Source organism: Phocoena sinus, chromosome 16 (assembly GCF_008692025.1).
Source record: "Phocoena sinus isolate mPhoSin1 chromosome 16, mPhoSin1.pri, whole genome shotgun sequence".
Classification (NCBI taxonomy): Eukaryota; Metazoa; Chordata; class Mammalia; order Artiodactyla; family Phocoenidae; genus Phocoena; species Phocoena sinus.
Genome location: NC_045778.1, coordinates 77,234,558 through 77,259,779, shown reverse-complemented (window position 1 = coordinate 77,259,779; position 25,222 = coordinate 77,234,558). Strand labels below are relative to the sequence as shown.

The 25,222-nt window shown below is 51.4% G+C and overlaps 1 protein-coding gene across 6 annotated transcripts in view; it reads left to right on the top strand.

Moving 5' to 3' along the window:
- Positions 1–3,920: 3,920 nt before the first annotated feature.
- CHST15 (carbohydrate sulfotransferase 15) overlaps positions 3,921–25,222 on the top strand; it is a 100,635-nt gene continuing 79,333 nt past the window's right edge. For 3 of the 6 annotated variants that reach the window (XM_032609220.1, XM_032609221.1, XM_032609215.1), the window contains exon 1: positions 5,006–5,156. The gene's annotated coding sequence lies outside the window, so the exon portion shown is untranslated. Of the gene's footprint in view, positions 4,067–5,005; positions 5,157–5,457; positions 5,793–9,055; positions 9,343–25,222 lie in introns of those variants that run through there. The other 3 variants (XM_032609214.1, XM_032609219.1, XM_032609217.1) reach the window with 3 other exon arrangements.

Below are 25,222 nucleotides of genomic sequence, written 5' to 3'. Positions count from 1 at the left end.
TGAAATGCACTTCAGGTTACTGAGCAGTCTAAATTCGTCAAAGTCACAGGGCTGGAAGCAGGTCGTTGCTGGTGGCAGAGATCTGAAGCCGGGTCCAACGAAACAAATTGGAGAGCCTGTGCACTGATCCCCAGGGGCCCCATGGCCCTCAGGTGCAGCCCTTCCCAGCACAGGAACTCTGACTCTGGCAGTCCCCACCCCCCAATGCTGCCCCCTTGGAAACAACCGCGAGTTGGGGAATAAGCTGAATGTGAATTGAACTTCATCCCAGTCTCTGCTAAAGTGTTAACTGAAAAGTAAGGCGTTAGCTGAAAGCTAAGTCCTCTGACATCTAAGAGGGGGCATTCCATTCTGACAGAAGTTTCTTGGAAGACCCCAAATGCTCTGGTCTCGATGCTCACATGGTGGAATGACCAAAGGCAAGGTTGTGGCTGTTGAGTTGGGGCTTGTAATGAGCAGTGCCCATGGTCCGACCTTATCTCCTTTACCCTTAAGTGGTCTGTTGTCCCCACTTTCAAATTACTGGGCGAGTTCCTTGCACTGTGATTCCCATCCCTAATCCCTTTAAAATGAACTTCCAACAGCAATGCCTCTTGAATCGACAGCTTTAGAAGATGCCAAAGCCGCAGCGTTCAAGGTCCTTCTCCCCTCCAGGTGGGGAAACTGAGGGTCAGAGAGGGGCTCAAGGGCTTCCAGACAGCTGATGGCAGAAGCAGAACTTGGGTCCCCCAAGCTTCAGTATTTCTTAAGCAAGTTGCACATAAGACGCCTGGAGATTGACACAGCTGTGTTTACTTCTTTATTCTCACCGCGCTTACCTGAAGGGTGTGCCCACCATGAACTTGAATTCACTGGCACGAGAGCACACTAAAGGTATAGGAGTGGGCTTTGGTCTTTTCCTATGTTGTTTTTTTTCCTGAGCCTCAGTCTCCTCATCTGAAAAATGGGGATTAAATAATATTGGCTCACAAGGCTGTTGTGAAGGTCAAATGACGTAGCACGGGGAAGTACTCAGCAGTGTTGGTCACATGGTGGGGATCTGTAGATCTCCATCCTTAGCAGGGTTTGGAGACTTAATCTTCTTAGTGGCTCCAACATTCACTCTAGTGTGTGGCACAGAGCAGAGGTTCAGGGAGTGTCTGCTGAATGAATGAATGAATGAATGTAACTTGGGGATCATGGCAGGTCCCTGGTCTTCCAATTTCCTGATGTGCTTGCATTCTCGTAGAATCTTTACTCAAGTAATACTTGTCCATTAATTCAATTAACCAGTTCAATAACAGTTCTTATGTGGCTATTATATGCAAAACCACTTTCAGTAATATTGATTAAATAATAACTAATATTTCTGAGCTCTTACTAGGTCCTAAGAATTATGCTTAATGTTTTTCAAACACTGTATCATTAGTCTTCACACCAGCCCACTGAGGGAATGTATCAGTCAGCCACTTCCACAATAATGCTATGTAACAAAATTTCCAACATTCAATAGCTTGCAACAAGCATTTCCCCCTTGTTCATGTGTTTGTATGTCAGTTCTGAATCCAGGCTGGGTCACTTGGCTCCAGGCTGCAAGTTGAGTTCAGGTCTGCTCCACGTGTATTTATTCTGGAGCCTTGCTGGAAGAGGCAGCAGCTTCTCAGGATGTGTTCTTCTCACTATGGATCCAAAGCACAGGAGAGCAAGCCCAGCCCTGCAACACATGTCAAGCCTCTGATTCAGTCACATCCTTCAAAATCTCATTGTCTAAAGCAAGTCATATGATCAAGTCCAAAGTCAAGGGATGGGGAAGCACATTCCATGTGCTATGAGGCTGTGACAAAGATGTAGAAGCGTAATACCCCCATGGGGTCAATAATTCAATTTACTGCTTGTAGGGGCTATTATAGGCCCCAGACTGATGCAGAGAAAGAAGTGACTTGCCCAAGGTCACTCAGCTTGTTGGTGTCAGCAGTAGGGGTTGAAGCCAGACAATTTAATTCCAGAATTATGGAGGCCTACGTGTGCATATGGTGAGGGGATATTCGTTTTCTTAAATTACTTGTTTTTACCCATTAGTTGCCAATATCACGTTGGCACCAGCCTCTCTCACAGTTACCCATCCATCTACTCACCCACCCAGTCACTCACACGTCTGGTCTTTGGGTATTCTCTCAACTCTCCAGAATAAAAGACTCAAGGGCAATTCTTGGGTGATTTTTTTGCAATTAATGTTGAGGGGAAAAATTGCCATCCAGTTAATCTCAGGCACGTATATAAATACCTTTAGAAAGTCCCTGGTGGAATTATATCAAAGCGGCACCGTGATTTTACTTAAAAACAGTTTGCTCTGAGTCAACTGAGATTTCTGACACCTGAATCTGAAAGTGAGATCTGGGTGGGCCCTGCGCTGTCTCCACAACGGAGTGGTGTGTTTACTTGGAGGGAGGAGAGGAAAGACGAGGTATGTGTGGCTGTGGAATAAGGTTCCACACACGCTTACAGGAGGGGATTTCCTCCTCCGTGTTTCCACAGAACCTTCCCTGTGTTTGTTTAAACCCATTGCACACTCTGGTCTGACAGCTGCCTGGCCCAGGGCCTTCCTTGCAGAAGCATGCACAACCAACCTTCTTTAACAGCACCCTTCACTGTGTCCCCCGAGGCAATTACTTGAGTATATAAACCTTACTGAAAGGCTGGCTTTTCTTGGGAACTAATAAATAAGCCCCAAAGCCACAACGTGGGTAAGACCTTGAAAAATGGCCTCATCATCTATTGGGAATTGTGAACCCTGCAAAAAGCAGCTCATTGTATTTTCAGAAAAAGCTTTTTGTTTAAAAAAATAATAATGAACAAAAACCACCAAGTGGAGTCTATATGGAAAAAGCAATCTAGTCTGAGATTCTAAGGCTGGTCTCTTTGCTGCATTAATCTTTCTTCGTAGATTTTATGTAAGAGGCATTATTTGCAGGAAAACAAGATACCGTTTTGAAGAATTCCCCTCTCATCCCAGCTTTCCATCTGCAGTTATAATCCTCTGATTGTGACCTCTGCATTAGTTGCCGTGGATGCTGAGCCGAAGTTTATGACCTCAGGGTGGGTTATAGTTTCGGGGGTGGGGGGGTGAAATAAAGCCTCAAGCGATCAAAGTCACGTATTTCCAGAAAGAGAGGAAAGGGGGAAAAGGCACCCTCAGGACACATCCCTCAGCGGTGGGCCAGCGCTTGACACTTATGGAGCATTTTAGCTCCACTCTTGGTTGCTTTGTTGCTTTGAGGACAAGATGCTGGACTGTAGCCATGGGGACACGGGCAGGCAAAAGGCTATGTGACTGAGAACAAGGATTTTTTTTTTTCTGTCCCTTGGACCTGTTTCCTGAGAGGCTGGGCTTGAGTCGAGTCTTCCAGAATTCAAAGTGTCTTTTCTTTAACTGACGGTATCTCCATTCAAGAGCCGGGAGTCGACCACTGGTGCCGCTTCCTTGACCTCGGGCAGCCCAGGTGGTTTCCTGGAGCTGCCACCCCCTGGGCCACTGCGGTCGGCCGGGCTCGGGGTCCCGCTGAGCCTTCCCTCACCGTGGAAGCAAATAGGCTGGGCCGAAGAGCCCGGGAGAGCCTTCTCGGGATGCAAAAATACAACAGAGGGCTAGGAACCCACCAGCGCCGTGGCCTTGAATATCAACGTATGGGCTGGCTCCAGACCGCCAAGTTCGTTAAAAATGTCTCTGGCAGGGTGTCATTGGCAGACTTTAGGGGTTTCGGTTTGCTTTCTATTTGGAATCACCGCATCGCACAAGCCGTGTTTACTTGGAAGGAGAGGGGGCGGGAACCAAACCCACCGCTCGGCGCACACGCCTTTTTCTCACATTCCAGACTCGAGCTGATGTGTGTCAGCGCGACATGGGGCGGGGGGAGGGTTCTTTTCGGATGTTTCATTCGCCATCCGCACGTCACTCCCAAACTTTTCCTCCCCGCGCTCGGGTAGTCAGGTTGACGCGCCCTGGATGAGGGGCTCGAGGCGCGGGGCTGGGCGCGCTCCCGCGGAGCCGGAGCCGAAGAGGCTCCCGGGCTGGACTCGGGCTTCTCAGGTACAAGTTGGGTGCCAGGCGCGGCGGCGGGGGCGGCGACGAGCGGCGGGTGGTGTCTGGCTCCGGCGCCCCTCCGCGTTCTGGCCGGGCAGCGCCGGGGGCGGCCCGGGCTGGGCGTAGGGAGTCCGGCCTGGCGGAGGCTGCGCGCAGCCTCACTCCCCGCGGCGCTCCCGGCGCGGCAGCAGCGGCGGCGGCGACGACGGCCCAGGCAGACAATGAACTTGCGAGCGCGCGGAGCCGAGGCAGGTTTGGGCCCCGCGACCCTTGGCCCAGTCTCCCCGAGCCAACCGTGGCCCCCAGCCGAGGGCGTCCCCTCGCCGCCGGTTCTGGCCGTGCTCTGGGCACCCCGCGCGCTGGGGACCCCGCGGGAAGGGTCGCACGCCCCCCTCCCCGGCTCGGGAAAATGCGGTCGGAGCTCGGGGACGGGGGACTCGGCGGCGGGGTGGTGGCGCTGCGGACAGCCGGAGGCCGGCGGGGGGCGCACGCCACGGGGCACGCACGGGGTGGCTGTCCAGGAGAACGACCCCAGGAGTCGGAATTGGGGCGGCGCGCTGCAGGCGGAGGACCGACGGACCGACAGATCGGTGCTTTCTCCTTAAGAGCGCGCTTTGGGTGGGGATGGGGGTGGGGGTGGGGATTCCCCAGCCTTGCGCTCCGCTTCCCGGCGCACTTCTGGGAAGTTTCCAGGCGCGGCCCGAGGCAGGTAGGTGTGCATCTGCCACTCTTTTCTGGACTCGGGTTCAGAACCGCCTCCTCGCCCCGGCTCCAGTCCTGCGGCCGCACTGGGAGGGGAGGCTTGGTGTGTGTTGGGGGTGTCCCAGGCGCCGAAGCCTGTGGGACCGGGTTCCGGGAGGGGGACCGCGGGGGCGGGCCTGGGAGGAGACGGGGGCGCGGCGAGGCCCGGGGCGTCCTGAACTTTTGCTCCCCGCTCCCTCTTCCTTCCTCCCAGCCCCCTGCTCCCTCCCAGCGCCCCGCTGCAGCTCAGGAGGCGGCGTGACTCCGGAGTAGCCGGCGCTTCCCGGCTGCGGTGGCGGTGGCGGCGGCGGCGGCGTCCCCGGCCGGCCTGGGCGCGGCGAGCCGAGCGCTGCAGGTCTGAGCCGAGTGGCGCGGCGGGGCGGCCGGGCGGTGGGGCTGTGGGGTGACGAAGCTGTGGGGAGCCGGGGTGGCAACGGCCCCTACGCGGGGGCGACGCTGCCGATCGTGATGGAGCCCGAGTCTGTTGGGCTGTGTGTGCGGATGGAGAGGACTTGGCGGCCGTGGGCGGATGGCGGGCGGCTCGTGGCGCAGTTGGCCCCCTTGGAGCCCCCTAGGATCTTGGGATGGAGGCGCCCGGGAGAAGGGAACCTCGCCTTTGGGGGAATGAATGAAGAGCTGTGGAAGCGCCTTCCGACTCCTCCGGGCGAACGGATTGGCCGGCGCGCGCGCTTGTGTGTGCTTGTGTGTTTAGGATCTGGAGCCGCCAGGGTCCTGGGCGCGGCTGCTCGACCGCCCCGTCGCGGTCCTGGTGCCCACGTTGCCCGTCCGCCCAGCGCCCGGGGTCGGCCCGCGGGGCTGGAGCGGCGGGTGTGGACTGAAGCCTGGGGCTCGGGTGCCGGCTGTAGGCAGCTGGACGTCCGCGCCTCGAGCAGGGAGGTTCGAGAAGGAGGCGGCAAAGCCTGGGGCTGGGACTCGCTCCTCCGGCCCCCAGTTTCCGGTTCCCCGAGGCCCTTTGCTGCATTCACGCTGGGTGAGTTGATGGCACGGAGTTCTGGGGAATGAAGTTGTATGTCCAGGAAGCCGTAGGACGCCCCGGGAAGGGATGTGGCGCGCTGTTCTGTGAGGCTGAGCCGAGGGCTTCGCAGGGCCCCAGCTCCTCTTTCCTCAACTGCGGTTCCTAAGAGGGCAGCCAGCCAGCCGTTGTTGGAGCAGAAAGCAGCCCGGGGGCACGTGCACCCGCTGAGGCGTCCAGGTGGAAACCGAGGCCTGGAGATTTGCCCCAAGTTCCTCTAGAACCTCGCACACCATTTTCCATGCCCAGCTTTCCTGCTCCCGCCCCCTTCCCAAATGGTGCAAAATCAGGAACCCTCCCTTCCAGAACGTGGCACTTATTAATTTTACCAACTGTGCGTTGAATCAGGCCGTCTTGAGGTGCAAATCATATATGATTTTGTTTAAAATAGCATGGGCATAAAATGCCTTTTTATGAGGTAGTTTCTAATCAAATACGTTTTTGTCTCTAATACTCCTGAAAGACTGGCAGGAAAATGTTTTCCTTGCCTCCTGCTGCATGGGGAAACTGAGCCAGCCAGGTGAAGCAGCTTGCCGTGGTCTCTCTCAGTGCATAGGTGCGTAGTTGAGCCAGAAGTGGAGCTGCAGGGCTCTTCTTCCCTCCCAGGTCCAGCTCCCCGGGAGAACCATTTCTAGGGCCCTGTGAAGGAAATTCAATAATGTTTCTGTGTTTTTTCTCTCTGGGTGTTGTATGACTGCAGTGAGCGGGGTTAATGATCCAGGGTATTGTGTGTGGGAGGTGGAGAGGCGGGTTTGTCCATAGTGCATCCCACGTGAGCCTTGCTTTTCTCTGATGGTTGGATGGCCAGGCATCCCAGCACTGTCACTGTGGCTGCCGTGAGGCCTCTGTGTCTGCACCTTTCTTCTCCTCTGTTGCTGCTACCCCTGACCAGAAGAGGTGAGGAATTTGCTTTTCCGCTGGCTTGAAGGAGAGAAGATTAATCCCTGCATCTGGAAGAGGCTATGTTTACAGGAAAGTGTGGGAGAGGCTGGGAAGTGGACTCTGCTTACTTGGTGTCTGGAGAAAGAGCAGAAAAGAAACTCCAAGTCAACCAGCTGGGCCACGGGAGCCCCAGGCTCTTGGAGCCTGCACTAGCAGAAGCTTTAGGTTAGGGCTGGGTTGTGATTAGACTGTGGTTATCCAAGGCCACCTGGGGCCTGGCTGGAGGTGGCCCGGCTAGCATCGCCTAGCATCTGCCGATGGCATGGCTAGCATCCACGTCCGGGCTAGCTCCAGGGGATGGGGAGAGGGGAGACACTCTGGAGCTGCCCTGGGCAGGTGAGCACATGCCCTACCTAAGGAGGGCAGCTTTGGCTCAGCTCCAGCCGGTTGGGGGGAAAAAAAATCGACTTGACAGGTCTTGTTACTTTTCAAGAGAATTCTCGAGCCTGGACATTTAAGTGTGGGCTCCAGTTCTACAAGTAGGGGGTGGGGTGAGTACTCTGCCAGCAGGTCTGAAGCTTGACGTCTGGCCCCGTGTCTGTGTACTGGGGAGGGCATCCCACTGTCAGAGACCTGTGACACCTGACAGGGCGTGGGGATCGCATCTCCCCGGGGCCGAGGGACTGAGAATTGACGGGAGCCCGATGTGCCTGTGGCCACGTGCCCGGCCGCTTCGTGTGCTGTGTGCCATGCATCCATTCAATAGCTATTTGATGAGTTCTTTTGTTTTTAATTTAATTTATTTATTTACTTATACAGCAGGTTCTTATTAGTTATCTATTTTATACATATTAGTGTATATATGTCAATCGCAATCTCCCAGTTCATCCCACCACCACTCCCTTCCCCCCCTTGGTGTGTATACATTTGTTCTCTACATCTGTGTCTCTATTTCTGCCTTGCAAAGCGATGAATTCTTGTCATGTGGAAAGAGACACCCTGCCTAAAACTTTTCATATAATTTCATTATCAAATAGTACACCATAAGATAGAGTCCCAGCCCTCGGAGGAAGGGAGCAGGCAAAAATGCCTGTACCTGATGGACAAATGAACAGCGAGCTGCGTTCAAAGGTGGGCAGGACAGTAAGGCAAGGAAAGTGAGAGGTGGGTTGTATAGGAGGAGAGTCTCCTTTTACTGATGTGGAAATTGAGGCTCGGAGCAGTGGGTCGGAAGTCACACAGCCCAGAAGTGGAAAGTCAGCCCGGGTCTCTGATTCTCCAGCTCCTGGGCCGGCTCTTTCATCCCACCCTGCTGGGCTGGAGCCTCTTGGAAACTCCTAGATGAATGGACCTTCGCTGTGGTGGGGAGTTCTTGCTTCCTGTCCCTGTATCCAGACCCTGTCCTGGTCCCCAGGTCTCAGCAGGCCCTGGATTGCCAGGTGTCATTTGGGATGCATTTGTATGAGAGAGGAGTTTCCTTAAATTCTAAAAACGGAAACTAGTTTGAATCGTAGCTGGCCTGGCAGTGTCACCGTGTGAGCACTCTGTCACTGGGCATCTCTTTAGCAGCACGTGATTTAGAAGCGACACTTGCAGCCACTGGTGAGAACGGTACATCCACCTGAAAGTCAGGATGCTCAGGTGATGTCGACTGAGTTCCGCCGGAACTGTGTTGCTTTGCTGTGAATCCAGAGCCCGTCTTCTCACTTAGCTAACGACGTACTGGGAGACTGTTTTGACTTGCACAGGGTCTTTCGTTATTGTTCTCAAGTGCTGGGGTCTGATTTCCTTCCTGAGACGCTCATCCTTTAAAATGAAGCACTGGGACGAGATGACTTATGTGTAGACCCGTGTCTTCACAGCATGAAATGAAGGATAGAGGTGGGAGTTGTCTACTGAGTATCCAGTCTCCATATCTAGGAAGAAAAGTAAAGGTTTTGTGTGGATTTGGGCCAATACAGAATATATATATTTCTTAAGTACGGGGGTTGGGGAGGAAGACATTTGGTCATAACAGCTGTCATTTGCTGGGCCCCTACTGATTCCCAGCTGGCCCTGTGCCGGCCAGGTCAGACAGGTGTCCCCCTTTGTCTCAATCAGAGGGCAGGGAGGCTCTTGGAGATCACAGGGAAGAAGCTCTCAGTCATCCGGATGTGCAGGAGCTAGGAGCACGGAATGGCAGTGGAGGAAGGAGGGAAATGGGGCTGGAGGTGGAGAAAAACAATCCTGGCTCTAGAAGGGGAAGGCGGGCGTGAATCAGCAAGTGGTAAGGGGCGGGGAGGTGGCAGAAGAAAGCGGGTTCTCAGTCTCTGCTGATTTCGAAAAGGATGTACAGGAAACGCGAGCAGCCTCTTTCGTCAGCAGCAGCTACATGCAGCATTTACGCCTCCTTCCAGGTGCAGGCCCAGGGCCAGGTGCGTGGGAGCTGAGAGGCAGCGCTCAGAGCAGTAGGCGAGGCAGAACGTGCGCAAGTCAGAGTTCCACAGTGCTGCCCAGAGTGCGGCGGGAGTCTGCGTTAGCGACTCTGACATTGGAGTGGTCTGGGGCGACTTCACCCCTGGCCTGAGAGCTGGGGTCCTATACATGACAATACCTGCTGGGCACTTGGAGTGGTGCCTGGCATACAGTAAGTGCTTAAGAAACACCGGCTTTTGTGGTATTCTTTAGCTCTAGAGCTCATAACCAGGGACGGGGGACGTCTCTGATCTCTCTGAAATTGCGCGTACAGTTTTTTATGTAGATGTGTATATTTCTTGGTGTGTGTTGGGGGTGGAATTCTAGCATATTCTACCTCAGAGGGCTTCTCTGACACCCCGTAAGGCCAGGAGCCCCAGGACACTTTGGATTCTAGTCAGGCTGGTTGCTTCACCTCTCCGGGCTATTTCTTCATCTGTGCAAAGAGGGGGCTGGATCCACAGTTGCCCTCTGGGATGCTTCCAGCGGAACGCTGTGGACAGGCTGTAGGTCAGTTTGGCCGTGCTCCCATGGGATGCGCTTAAGCCCAGGGCAGACCAGGAAATGTGCTGGGGTGGCTGGCTTATGTATGTTACATCTTGAGCACCAGTGTAAGCGTCAGAGAGTCCTGAGCAGGTGTGTGGGGGGCCTTTTTGCCGGGGCAGGCTCTCCCTGACACCTATGCTACATTCCTAGAGTTTGTCCTGGTCCAGGCCTTTCAGGTCTCTGAGGAAAGTGAGGCTGGTGGATCCTCAAAAGCAGAGAGTATCATCATAATGGAAACCTGGGCACTTTCCAGAATCGTGTTTGTGATAAAAATGTTGAAACAGGCAGCCTAGTTACCCAGGTGCCTGGAAAATACCCCAGCATGGGCAAATAATTAGATTACAAGGCAGGCGCAATTGTTTTTTCCAGTGATATGCGGGAACCTGGTGGTTTCACGTCTTCTCTTGAAATGGAGTATGTGTTTGCTGGCCCTTTTTGCTCCCTGTGGTCGAAAACATAGTGGAGTGGCCTCTGAGGGGGAAAGGACCTGAGAGTTGGCAATTCTGTCCCTCTCGGGGCAGCCCTGGATCTTGGGGGAAGTTCTGTCCCGCTCTACTGTGCCCTTGTAGGGAGCTGCCCCAAGGGCCGGGGCCCGTGGCACGTTTGCTGTGATGTTAGAAGGTGCATTTCAGAGTCTGAGAGGTCTGTGAAGGTGTGTTATTTTCTCACCCCTTGTTGAAAGGGGTCTGGGCAGCTCTGTCCGCCCTTCGTGACACACGTTAACTGACTTGGGCTGGATGAAGTAAGTTTGGCCAGCACCTTCATTTTCCAATCAACCAGGTGTTTGGTACCCACCATGCGGCTGTTCTTTTAGCCTGGGTGTTGAATCCTGTATAGGCCCTTGGAGGTGGTGGGGTGAGCCTGGGCACCCCGTTGACCTGCGTTTGATCATGACCCTGGACAAGTGGTTTAATCTCCTTGTGCCTCAGTTTCCTCACCTGTAAAGTGGGGTTAATAATCTCTTCCTTGTCCTTGTAGTGTAGTTTGAGTACCAGTAGTACAAGTTAGGGTTCAAGGGAGCTCCCCAAACTGAACCCCTCTTTCCTGGCCAAGTTCTGAACCTACAGAGAGAGAGGGGAGGAGAAAGATGGGTGGAGGTGAAAATGCAATGTGTGTTCCCGACTGAAGTAGACATAGTAGAATGTGATTGAACCGGTGGGCACGTGGGCATTGCAATCCTCAAGTGAGAAGTGGGCAGTTAGGCCGGCTGACCTCCCCTGAGTCACAGGTCGAGCGGGAAAGCGGCAGCCTCTCCCTGGGCCGGCTCCCTTCCTCCACAGGGCAGCCAGCAGGGGGCAGTGCCTACTCTGTGTGGGAAGAGGCAAGGCCAGGCTACCTATGTCTAGGTCCTCCTTGCACACTCCTGGGATGCGGGGGTGGATGGACACCACCAGGTGTAGACACAGGTGGTGTTACACAGGTGGCGCTCTCTCCACGAGGAAGGAAACATCCTGAGTGGGCAAGAAGATACCCCCCCATCCCCCACCCCACCTCCACACACAACAAATAATAAGGACTTAGCCCCGGGCCTGACCCACGGGGGCGGGGGGGGGGGGCAGGGGTTTGGGGCTGGCACGTGGCACCTATTAGGCATAAATTGATAAGGGCAGCATTAGATATGCAGTTGATAAGGATATTGAGGGGGACACTGAGATTAGGAAGTGAGCCTGTTAACCAGGCCTTGTTATCTGTAGAGCATGGCAGTGATTAGCCAGATTGAGATAATGATTAACCTTTGTGACACACATGTAATTTACAAGGGGCGGGGGTGCCCCCAGAGCCACTGGCTGGCTGACAGCCTGGTAGCCTGAGTGGGAGAGCCTTTTCTGCCTCCTCTTGGTTCTCCCTCCCGGTTCATCCCAGGGGGGAACTGTGGATCCAGCCCCCTCTTTGCACGGCCTGAACCTTCATCAGCCCCCTGCCCCACCTCCCATCACCACCTTCGGGAAGCTTTGCCAGTAATTCTTACCGTCTCTCCATATCCTCCCATCCAGGTGTTACCGTCCTCCTCTGAGCGTCTGCAATTCTACGCTATTGAACTCAACCCACTTTATACCACGTTCTTTCTAGTTTTCCTGGGTGTGGTCCACTCACCCATGCCCAGCAAGCCTCAAGGGTGATGAGGCTATCTGGGGGCCCACTCAGTCGCGCGAGTTGAATGAATGCTCAGAAGCCAGCTAGTCCTGGAGAAAGGGCTGTGATGGATTTCATGTGGGCCTCTGGTGTGCACCCAGAGGACAGAAAAGTATCCCCAATTCGGTAGCCTATGGTGCAGGAGAGTTAATGCTCGTCGCTAAACTTCTGCAGGAGTCAAGAGCCTAATGTAATAACCTTGGATTTCCTGACACTAGAGTTTTGGGCTATTAAAAGTTAGTGAGAGGGCTTCCCTGGTGGCGCAGTGGTTGAGAGTCCGCCTGCCGATGCAGGGGACACGGGTTCGTGCCCTGGTCCGGGAGGATCCCGCATGCCGCGGAGCGGCTAGGCCCGTGAGCCATGGCCGCTGAGCCTGCGCGTCCGGAGCCTGTGCTCCGCAATGGGAGAGGCCACAACAGTGAGAGACCCCCAAAACCCAAAAAAAAAAAAAAAAAAAAAAAAAGGTAGTGAGCACAGTTTTTTGTGTCTTGAGAGTCTTGGGGATAAACGTTATGGAATTTTGGTTGGTATTTCAGGAATAGAAGTCAGGAGCCATTTACTCAGGAAAGAAATGTGGAGGCCGTTAGTGTTTCTTATGGCCAGTATAAATAGCTTGTCTTTAAGTTCCATGCTCCTTTGTTTGGAATGTAAATATTTGCATTAAAAATATAAAGTATGTCCCGGCATGTATTTATAGGGACCGTAATTTCCAAACCAAAAATCAGACTATTGGTCTACAGAGGATTACTGCCTCTGATTCATGAACCTGTTTATATAAAGTCTTCCAAATGTACACACACAGAACCGTATTTGCTTTGTGCACATAAGGGATCTCCAGGATTACAAGAAAGCGGAGTTGCCCCAGGGAATTGGGCCAAGTAGCTGGGTTTCCCGACAGACACTTATGATCACGCTGTCTGTTAAGTTGCAACCACCCCGGGGCAGGGCGAGGTTTTGGACCGGCCGGCTTCTCCGTCCTCAGTTTCCTAGACATCCAGGTGGGAGTTGGCCGCAGCTGGCTCATCTCTGGGTCATGTAACCAGACACCTGATTTCAGAATTGCTGTTGCCGTAGGAAGATGTGAGAAGAATGCGGGGATTGGTGTTCTTTCCGCCATCTCGTTTCTGGTTCAAGGATGAACTCTGAGGGCCCCTGGAGGCTGTCATCCTCCATCAGATTCTTGGGGCAGTTTAGCTTTTTAATTTTCCATGAAGAAAAGTGCAGATTTGTCAGACATTTGCTGGAGGCAGGATATCACCACTTATTTGGTCTCCGCCCTCTTCTTTGGAATGAGAGATTGGGGGCTGCAGTTGGGCTGGGCCAGGGCCTCTGCTCCTGGCACTGTGTGTGTGTGTGTGTGTGTGTGTGTGTGTGTGTGTGTGTGTGTTGGGTGGGTTTATTCTCCAAACTCTGTGTTGGCAGCCCTCGATGGAAAGCCTCTCTCCAGAATCTCAACAAATACAGAGTGGGGGGATGTCTGGTCTGTTGGAGAGGGCCAACCTAGTCCATAAGCCAGCCCTGAATCCAGGCTCATCCCCCGCCTGGAATCCTCCCTGTCATCACAGGGTGAAGGACAAATGAGTGGGGACCCAGGGGGGTCTTGGCAGGGCCGGGGACCCCAGCTCTGGCCTCTGTTTGGCTGCTACCAGGACCTCCTTTGTCTGGCATCCCAGCCAGCCCAGGGCCCTTCTCTCTGGTGGGACCAACACCTCCTCTCCCACTGGACACTGTTGCCTTAGGACTGGGACTCAGTTTTGAGGTAGCAGGACTCCTTCTGTGTCTTGCAAAGGGCATGGTGTTTTGGCTATAGGAGTTTCAAGCATCTTTCTGCTTGGGGTCCCAGGATGCTGAACCCCACCCAGGGGAGGAAGTAAAGCAGGGTGGTGGTCTGAGGGGAGGGGCGTGGAGAGCTGAGTTGAGGCCCACGCTGCCTGTGTACCATCCAGCATTAAGCACTAAACTTCCCTTGTTTGTCTCTTACTTTGACCCATCAGTATTTCTTGTCTGAAAGAAACACCGTCTGGGCTTAGAAATGGTGAGTCCTTTGGGAGGACCATCTTCCTGTGTACCTGGGTGTTCTTGAACCGTGGGAAGCTCACGATTGCCTTTTCTTTGGTCATCTGTAGCCTGACCTTCACTGATGGGACCGTCCCTTATTCTGTCACAATTCTCTATAAAGATAATAGTTCCAGGAAGGCCCCATCCAACCCCACTTCAGGCCAATAATCCAAGCGCACTATTTTGAAAGTCAGAGGAAACAGCTGCTTTTAGGACATATTGAACTTGGCTAAGAAAGTTATCAGCGGCGGTAAATGAGAGGATGAAGGAAGGCTCCGATTGATGAAAGTGGGATCAGCCTGATATCTGTGTTGCCCTAACTTTGAAAAGCTGTTTCTACCTGCTCTGTAGCAGTTTCTGTGAGAAATTAGATATGGAAAGATGTACAAAAGGGAAGAGTGAGCTTAACAAATGTGGCCTCTTTATTGGAAATAGCTTCCAGGAAAAAAAAAAATCTTTTGCCCGTGGGTCGACAGCTGAAAATCCATGGATCTTTTGCATTGATCACAATTTGGCTCAGAGAATAAAAATGATGTATTGGAAAGCAGATGAAACCTCAGTTGCCATTTAGATGGTAGAAAATAAATTTGCTTTTGGCTGTTAAAACTGAAACAAATCAATAGAAAAATGCAGGTCTGCCCACTTTTAAGTCAGGAGTTTCTCTTTTTCTGTATGTGGGGGTTTGTGTACCTTTGGATCAGTTATGAAGGTACAGGATTGTTTAGGGAGACGTGTGTGTGTGTGTGTGTGTGTGTGTGTGTGTGTGTGTGTATATATATTTATTTTACGAAGTTCTCATCTGATTTTTTTAATTTGAATTTTATTTTTTTATACAGCAGATTCTTATTAGCTATCTATTGTATACATATTAGTGTATATATGTCAATCCCAATCTCCCAATTCATGCAACAGACTTTTTTGCCCATTCAACCTGTCCTTTTTATAAAACAGCTTTAACGAGATGTAGTTCACATAACATAAAATTCACCCATTTAAAGTATACAATTCTGTAGTTTTTAGTATGTTCACAGACATGTGCAACCAGAACCACATGTAATTTTAGAACACTTCATTGTATCAAAAAGAAACCATGTACCTATTAGCTATCAGCCCTCTATCTCTCCATTCACCCCCCACCCTCCAGCCTTAAGCAACCAGGAATCTATTTTCTATCTCTATTGATTTCTCTATTCTGGAGTTCAGGTGAATGAAATCATATAATATGTTTTTTGTGTGGGTCTGGTTTCTTTCACTTAACATAATGTTTTATGGTTCATCCATATGGTAGCTTATATGAGTACTTCATTCCTTTTTATGGCCAAATAATATTCCATTGTATGAATAGACCACATTTTATTTATCCATTCATCTGTTGATAGACATTTGGGTGTTCTCCACCTGTTGGCCCTTATGAATAGTGCTGCTATAAACATTCATTTATGAGTTTTTGTGTGGACATGTTTCCATTTCTAGAATTAAAATTTATGAGGTATTTTTACTTGCTTTTAATAATAAGATTCATTTACTTTTTTTTTTTTTTTTTTTGTGGTACACGGGCCTCTCACTGCTGTGGCCTCTCCCGTTGCAGAGCACAGGCTCCGGACGCGCAGGCTCAGCGGCCATGGCTCACGGGCCCAGCCGCTCCGCGGCATGTGGGATCCTCCCAGACCGGGGCACGAACCCGCGTGCCCCTGCATCGGCAGGTGGACTCCCAACCACTGCGCCACCAGGGAAGCCCTCATTTACTTTTTTATATGCTTTTTCCCTGGCCCTAGAGAAGGCTTGATTCTCAGATGAGGTACTGATCCCCACCTGAACTGTCTGGATTTTAGAGCTTGGAAAGGGCTTCAGGGAAACATAGTCCAGCCCCATTTTGTAGATGGGGAAACCGAAGCCCAGAGAGGCCACACAGAGTCAGGACTGAATCTGGGTTTTCAGAGTCAGTCCAGTTACCCTGAACGTTTTCCCTGAGCGCTTAGTAAAACCGCAGGTCACCCTCTTGATTGGCTGGGGACAATAAACACAGGCTGGTTGGGTGGACAGACGGTGACCGCCTGGCCCAAGCCCACTATTCTAATCCCCTTTGATCTGCAAAGGCCCCAGAACAACTCATCCTCCACCAGCTGCCAAACGAGAACTGCAGCTCGTGGCTCCTGGCGCCAGTGCCTTCTGAGTCCCTCCCCTGCAGCTACGGGAGGCCAGCGCTTATCCTGAGAGTAATTAAATTAGGAACCAATTCAGAGAATGAAATTTTGTCTGATCTGGCCAAGCCCATAAACAAGGGGCTGTGATTGTGACTCCAGGGTACATTATGAAGTTGTTTTTGAAAGAGTTAGGCTGGGCCACAGCAAGGAAGGAAATGTGCGGGACCTGCAGACAGCTTTCCCAGGTGGGTGTGTTGCAAGGGCTGGGGGTGCGTCTCGGGGTGTTGAGCTGAATCCCCAGACTAGCTTTTGTTTTTTTGTTTTTTCCTTTTTTTTTCTAGTTTCATTGAGATATAATTGACATATAACATTGTATTAAAGTGTACAACATAATGATTTGATACATGTTTGTATTGCAAAATGATCACCACAGTAGGTTTAGCTGACATCCATCACCTCACGTAGTTGCAATTTTTTTTTCTTGTGATGAGAACGAAACTGCAGGAGGCTCGTTGACTCTAAATCCAGGGTGCCGCATCAGAACTCCTGTGGGGCGTTTTGAAAGAAATATGCATATACTCCAGTCCTCCATGAGTTCTTCAGGGGTTGGCCCAGGGCATCTGTGTGTGTGTGTGCTCACGTGTGCTCACATGTGCTCATGTTCGTACGTGGGTGCGTGTGTTAAGCTCTTTAGTTAATAAGATGGAATGTAGCAGTGATTGTAATTGTTCTCCTGAGGAGGATTTCCAGTCCTTCCGTGGCAAAGATGGGGGACAGGTAATCTGCAGAAATCTCAGGAGTGATCCTCTTCTGTTCTCAGTCTGTCCCCAACTGTGACTCTCTTTGGGTTTCTTGATCAGATTCCCTGGATGTAACTAATATACCTGTTCCATCACTGCAGCATCTGTGGGATTTTAGCTCTGGTTTCCTCCTCTGCATGAATGGCCCAGCCAGAGACCCAGGAGTCTCCTTGGCCCTTAGCTGGTCAGTGCAGGAATTACCTCCTTTCCCTCTCTGCCACTAGAAGGTTATTTGTTCCTTTAGGATAGGAGGTGTGTCTCACTCAAGGTTATATTCCCAGGACCCAGCCCATGGGAAAGAATGATTGGAGGGATGGACAAATGGATGAAAGGAGGAAAGGCAAGAATACATTGATTGATTGAAAACCTCGACCCACGGTGCGGAAACAGCAAGGGTCTTACCGGTCGTTTGGGTTGTTTTCCTGTCCTGCTTACCCCCCTTTTCCAGCTGGAGAAACCGAGACCTGGGGGGTGAAATGACTTGCCCCTGATCCTTCAACTTCATTAATGAAGACCATTTGAGAGACCGACCCTTCATCTTCAACTCTTCTGACTCAGGCTCTGCACCCGCTTTTTTTTTTTTTTTTTTTTTTGCGGTATGCAGGCTTCTCACTGCTGTGGCCTCTCCCGTTGCAGAGCACAGGCTCCGGATGCGCAGCCTCAGCGGCCATGGCTCATGGGCCCAGCCGCTACGTGGCACGTGGGATCTTCCCGGACCGGGGCACAAACCCGCGTCCCCTGCATCGGCAGGCGGAGTCCCAACCACTGCGCCACCAGGGAAGCCCTGCACCCCCTTTAAGAGCCACCCTCCAGTGATTGAGGACCTACTGTGTGCCCAATGCTGTCCTAGGAGCTGGGAATCCAGCAGTAATTAGACGGACAGGGTCCCTGCAGTCACAGAGTGTATATTCTCATGGATGAGTTCACGAATATCAGAGAACAGACAATAATAACTGCTATGGGATGGGAAGTGACTGGGTGATCGGAGAAGGCCTTTCCAAAAAGGTGACATCTAAGCTGATTCTTGAATGACAAGAAGGCACCACCGTCTGCAGCTCGGGAAGAGCATCCCAGGCAGAGGGAACAGCCGATGCCAAGATCCCAGGAGGGGATCAGTTGGTGGGATGGGATCAGGTGGGCTTGGGAGAGCTGATCAGAGGACTTGGTTTATAGCACCCTTGGGTTGATGCCCGTTGTTTTCTGTTCTACATCCTCTGAATTTTCCTTTACAGCTTCGCTTTCTCACTGTCTCATCTCTGGGTGAAGAACCCTTGTCCCATGCCGGCTGGCCCATGGCTGCTGCGGTTTCAAAAAGAAGGGCTAGTGAGAAGCAAAGAAAACCGCCATCCTCCTTGTCCTCTCACTTAGGGTTTGAGAGCAGAAGTTATTTTATTTATTTATTTATTTATTTTTGCGGTACGCGGGCCTCTCACTGCTGTGGCCTCTCCCGTTGCGGAGCACAGGCTCCGGACGCGCAGCCTCAGCGGCCATGGCTCATGGACCCAGCCGCTCCGTGGCACGTGGGATCTTCCCGGACCGGGGCACGAACCCGCGTCCCCTGCATCGGCAGGTGGACTCTCAACCACTGGGCCACCAGGGAAGCCCAGTTATTTTTATGTAAGCACATGCTTGAGGGGGGACGTCTTGGGTGGGCAGCTGAAACCACCCTCATAAAAACAAGGCTGAAATAATCTGTGAAATCCCAAAGGTGAGCATTGGCTGTTCACTTGAATTTGGTGACAGCTCCAGGCAGCCCACTTCGGGGAGAGGGGACCCTTTGGAGGGGGTACCAGGGCATAGCAAACTCCCGTGCTGGTGCAGCCCCTGCCGTGAGCATTGCTTTCTTCCCCTGGCCTTTACTGAGTCCCATCCCTCCGTCAGGACTTGACTTCCTCCTGTATGCTCTCACGTGGAGGTTCTTCCTCCCTCCCATGGCTACCCCCAGATGTTTGGACATGTTGAAGACTTGCCAAGAGTCCCCTTCATCTTTTGGCTCTCCTAGATTCTGCCTCATGATTTTATTTTTGCTTTTTATTTTGAAATAATTTTAGACTCACAAGAAGTTGCAAAAATAATACAGAGTTCCTATGTACTCTTCAACCAGCTTCCCCCAATGATAACATCTTACATAACCATAGAACATTATCAAAACCAGGAAATTGACATGGGTACAATACCATCACTGAGCTACAGACCTTATTCTGCTGCCATCTAATTTGATTAAACCTAGGGACCCACAGCACTTTGGAAGCATTTTAGAATTTCATGAACTTCAGTGTTGTCATTTATCTTTTAGATTGTTTTTGGACTCCTTCCAATTGTCCATCAATTAAAATTAGTTTTGATCAGATCAAAACAAATTCTGGAAGACCCACAATGTATGCATTTCATGTGTCCGTGTGCCCACCTGGTGCTTTGTAGGTGCCTCATCCCTGGGGTGTGCACACAGATAGCCTTCTTCCCTAGATCTGGGAGATTCTCAGAGGTAAAGAAGCTATAATATAAAGAACAGTTTGGTGAAATAGAACACAGGACAGGGAATTGAGAAACTTGAGTTGTGATAATAGTAACCCACATTTGGGTACTTAGTCCTAGACTTTACATTATTCCATTTACTCTCAGCAACCTTTGAAACAGACACGATTAACACCCCCATTTTACAGATGTGAAAACTGAGTCTAGAGAGGGTCACCCTGCCCAGGTTTTGGTAGCTTATGAATGATAGTATTGAGACTTGAACCCAGGCAGTCTGACTTTAGAGGTTGCTGGCTCTTACCTTGTAGGGCTGCCCTCATTTTTTTTTTTTTTTTTTTTTTTTTTTGGTACGCGGGCCTCTCACTGTTGTGGCCTCTCCCGTTGTAGAGCACAGGCTCTGGACGCACAGGCTCAGCGGCCATGGCTCACGGGCCCAGCCGTTCCATGGCATGTGGGATCTTCCCGGACCAGGGCACGAACCTGTGTCCCCTGCATCGGCAGGTGGACTCTCAACCACTGCACCACCAGGGAAGCCCTGCCCTCATTTTTTCAGGCCACTGCATCTCTGGTCCCAGTTCTCACTGACTGCTCTGTGTCCTGGGGCTGCTTACTTGACTTCTCTGAGCCTCTTTCCTCACCTGCAATACGAGGGGCTTGGCTGAGAAGATGTCATGTCTCTTCTATCTTTGAGTGCAGTTGGTTTTACTGGTGAAAACAGTTATATTAGTAGAGGGAGAAACACTCCAAAGAGCTGAGTGAAATTTCTACCCTGTCCCTTGTAGGGACTTTTAAGATTGGGAAGACTTCTGCTGCCTAATTTGGTTTGATGGGAACCTCAATTCCAATTGAATTATGCTCTGGTGTATTTTAATGAAACCATCTACAAACTGATTTCGTAAAGACGCAAAATCCCCATGCATTGTACTGTGTCTGAACCCCCTACATTCAGCTCTGGGTCAGAGTGATGCTTGTAATAACCAGAAGGTGTTGTGTGAAGCTGCTTACGGCCAGCCTCATGGACTGCGTTAATTGTGAGATGCCACCAGAACGTGATGCGAGGACGTTATCAGCAGATACGTAATTGATTTTGCATCCTCCGCAATGGAAGGTTAAAATGAAGCTTGTTGGTAAATGGTATTTAAACCTCGTTGTCTGCGGACGAGTTGTAAAAACTAACAGAGCAGAGCACTTGTGGAAGGGCTTAATTTTTTTTTTTTTCAGATTGTGGAATGAGTTCATCCCTCAACTAAGGTAAAGATTTTCCCATTTAAAGGGACTGGAAGAGCATAAGCTTCGGGTCATAAATTTCACAGGCGGGGCCTCCACTTGAGTGCCTCTGAGATGGCTAGACTCTGGGATGGCTTTGTAATCACATTAGCTTGATAAATGAAAGGTCCCCGTAGTTTTAAAATCGTCAGGCCAAGCTGCATTAGAAAAGATGCTGTTATAGACCAGAGTTATGATAAACAGGCTCATGGAAACTGATTTTGCTAACTTTCCTCTTGGTATAGTATGGAAGATTCTGATTCTGCGGTGACCCCGGAAAGATCTCTACTTAAACCAATGATGGGAGTAAACCGAGGGTGTAATGCCATTTCCAAGTATTCATTTGTACTTTAGCTGTTACATGTACCAGGAATAAGAGAAGCTCTCTGGATGTGATTTCTCTCTCCGTTTAATCCTGACTGTATTACTCTTTCGGTATCTCCAGAACTGGCTCTATAATTTGCAGGCCTTAGTACAACAGGAAAATGTAAGCCCCTTATGAAAAAATTATTAAGAACTTCAAAATGGGGACAGTAGAGCATTAAACGAAGTGTGGGGCCCTTGTGGGCGCCGGGCCCTGTGTTACTGCATGGGTTGCAGCCCTTGGAGCTGTCCCTGGGCATCTTGTATCATGCTCATCCTAGACCACCTTGACCTGTAGCAACTTGTGTGAACAGTAGATCGTAAGCATCAGGAGGACAGGGCTGTGGCCACGTCACCTAGGTGTGCTCTGTGGGCTCTGGCGGGGTTCTTGACCCCTGTACGTGCTTAGGAGAGATTTGCTGAGCTGAATCGGTGCATGGAGGGGTTGTCCCGGTCTGCTGGTGGGATTTTATGTGGCTTTCTCAGGTTCCATGCGTCAGGAATCTGGAAAAATCCACTTTTGGACTCTTCAGAATGGACAGGTACAAGGACCAAAATTCCTACTGTCTGACAGCTCAGCTTGGAGAAGAATACAAAACCCTTCTAGATTTTGTGTGTGTGCGTGTGTGTATGTGTGTGTATAAAGCCAGTGATTTTTCACTGCAGAATATTAAAGGCTGACAAAATCCAGCATCTCGCAATGGTTAATGTGTGTCTCTGTTTGTAACCCTGTGCCTCGGTCCCTAGAGGGCCAGCTCCATCCTATCTTGGCTTTCATCTCTGGTGTCCACTGCTTGGGCTCTGCCCTCCCAGCTGAGTGGAAGGCCTCTGGAGAGGTCCAGGATCTCAGGACCACTGTAGGTCACCCTCGACCTTTCCCAACCCTGGAGAGAGAGCCAGTGTGCAAAGTCGGGGGTGGGAGGGGGCGGACAGCGCATCTTGGCGAGGAAACAGACGCCAGCGCCTGAAGCATCCCTCCTCTGGAGCAAGTGGCTGCAGGGCTTGGAAGGCCCAGTTCTTCTTTGTGTTAAGTCTTTGTTCTCTCCCGCGTGTTGAGCTGGGACTTGCACAGGCTCAGCGGGTGCCTCTTTCCACTTAGAAGCCGGTGGAGAAGCGGAAAGTAGCATCCAGGGCTGCCTGCCAAAGAGAGGGGAGGTTCCAGCAGAGGAGAGCCGGGACTTGCAGGTTTTAAATTGGAACCGGTGATCTTGAATGAGGATTAAAGTTATTTTTTATTGGGGGAGGAGCTTGGGGGTTGCTCTGCTCAGAATTCCTGAGGAAAGCTCTTCAGAGGCACGTCTCGGGGGAGTTACTGGGGACTGCCACTGGATTCCCCGCCTTTTGTTCTCAGTTTGTACAGAGGTCTCTGGGGGTGTGAGCTCAAACGGAGCCGGGATGCTGTGCTCTCCTTTCGTTGTCTCAAGCTGACGGGTCTGAATGGGGCTGTGATGCTTGAAGAAAGAAAGAAACCGTCTTTTATACATCTCCTGGCTGGGGAGAGATTGCTGCTCAGGAATCGGGTGGTTCTGGAGGCCATAGCTGCCCTTGCTGAGCCCAAGACTGTCTGTGGTACCTGGGTGTCCGGAATCAGGTCCTCCCTTTCAAGGCTACACTCAGCCAGCACTTAACTTACTCAGGAAATGACAAGTTATAATACCTTGGTGTGCAGACGAAAGCTGGTTTTATTTATTTTCCCTGTGAAGACATCTGCAATCATTGTTTTTATTTTGAAAAGAAAAATAATAGGAAAAAAACCTATAATATTTTTATTACCTGGTGCAGGAGTCTTAGATAACTTAAATAATATGTTGGGTTTAAAGCTATTGGGGAAAAAATCTTGTTGCATAAACCAAAAGAGAGAGAGAGAGAGAGAGAGAGAAACATGAAAAGATGAATGTGCAAACAACCTCTCCCCTCTGCAAAACCTGACAAACACCGAAGCGGCTGGGATCTTGTCTGTGGTGTCCACCCACTGTGTCCCGTGCCTAGGCCAGCTGCACTGAGTGGAACCTGTTAATGAATGAACGAATCAGGTGCTGGATCCCTGTTCTGGCCTGCGAGTTGGCCTTCTTGGACAATGGCCTCAAATGGAAGGAAACTGTAAAGATACAAGAAAATAATACTATCATGTTTGAGACACTGTGGTCAGTGATTAACCCAAGTCAGTCTCCCCTCCAGCCCTGAGGGGTAGACAAAGCTCAGAGAGGTTTGGTAACTTGCCCAGGGTCAACCAGCTGGCAGTGGCTGGGCTGAGATTTGATTCTAGGACTTGCCCCACGGCTGCACACCACTCTTTTCTACAGGAGATGTCAAGGAGAGGGAGAAATAAGATGGATGGACAGCCAAGTGTTGGGAATGCCTTGGTGTCCCCACTCTGAGCCTTAACCCACAGATGGACACAGACAAGGAAATAAACATCGGCTGCTGGGAGCCGGTGGTGGCTAAGACATGCCCGGTCCCTGCCCTCATGGAGCTTGGGTTCTATTGGGTGGACGAGGTACAAAAACTGAGTCAAATGATTATTTAATTTCAACTGTGATGGGTGCCGGGGGAGATGAGGGGGGGCAGGGGTGATATGTGAGCGTGCCTGTTGGTGCATTGAGCCAGCGTGACCAGGGAGACGTCAGAGAGTTCCAGGGAATGATGGAGGAAACTTGGAGGAGAGTGGGGCGCCAAAGAAGCTCTGAGCCCAGAGGGGAGGGAGGGAAGGTCCTAGAAGGCCTCCTGGAGGGGCAGAGTCTGTGATGCTGGGTGAGTGACGGGGTGGTCGTGGTGAGCTTGAGGCACACGCATCCCAGGGAGGTGCCAGGACCTGGGGTTCTTCCTCTTCAAGGTTCAGAATGTGGGGACTTCCCTGGCGGTCCAGTGGTTAGGGCTCCATGCTTCCACTGCACGGGGCATGGGTTTGATCCCTGGTCAGGGAACTAAGATCCCACAGCCGCGCAGTGCAGCTAAAAAAAAAAAAGAAGTTGAGAATGTGGTGGGCTTCTGGTTCCTGGGCACTAGATTGATTCCAACCCTCCCCAGGCTCGAAGAGCGAGTTCCTTTCCCTGGGGGCCCAGCAGGAAAGCTTGGGTTTGCTGTTGATCTAGCAGCTTCTGCCCCAGAAAGTCTTCTATGGAAAGTGGCAAAAAGAATACATGAGAGACAGCCCTTTTAAGCCTGCTCTTTAGACCTCACGCCTGCCGGGGTGTGCCCGGCCTGCAGGTGGCTGCCAAGCTGAGCTGGCCGCGTGACGTGGCCCTGAAGGACCGGGGCTTGTCGGCCTCCTTGCCAAGTCCACCCTGGATGGAGCCCTTTAAGACCCTGGAAACCCTTCGAACCTGGGAACTGGAGGTCATTATCCTCTGGACTGTGAGCTGGGTCGTAAAATCAGCCCTGAGTGGCTATGAGCGGAGGTGACTTTGGTTTGGTGCCTCTGAAAGGAGAAGGGGGTCAGTCTGATGGGAGGACGTTGCCCTTTGCAAGGCCAGAGAGCTGGATTGCACGCATGTGGGCGCTTTCACGCCCGCGTCAACTTGCCTGCGTGCCCTTTGCTTCTTCTGGGGCAGAAACCTACCACGGCCCATTCTAACGCTCTTTTCTTTAAGAACTTCCCCCCCCCCCCATGGTGTGTAACAGACCTAATTAGAGAGCACCTACCAGATGCTCACAGCTCGACACATTTGCATAGACAGAACCCACCTGTGCAACCGGCACCTTGGTCAAGTGTGTCAGCAGCACCCCAGAAGCGCCCAGTCAGGGGAGATCACCTTCCTGATCCCCACGGAACAATGTGGAATGTTCTCTTTCGTGTCTAGTTTTTTGCACTCAGTACTACGTTTGTGAGATTCTTTCCTGGTATTGCTTGTGGCTTTAGTTTGGCCTTACAGCGGGGGCTCTAGGCATCCTAATTCTAGTGCATGCCTTTGATCAGCACTGGGATCATTTCTGTTGGACACATACCTAGGAGTAGAATTGCTGGTCTTTGGGAATCAGTGTGCTCAGCGTCAGTAGATGTGGCTAGTTTTCCAGGCTGTTGTATCAAATACGATTCCCACCAGCAGCGTGTGAGTCTCCTGAAAGATGAAATAAGAGCCTGGAAAAAAACATGCCGTGAGACTGACTCCTGTTTACCCCCTGCTCCTCGCTCCAAAAAACCCCGGGGGATAACTGCTGACTATTCCTCAGGTTTGCATTGAATGGATAAACTGGGAACTGAGTAGAGAATCCCTATGATGCCCCAGAGAGATGTCTATGCCTACTGGGATTCTGCACCCCATGGTCA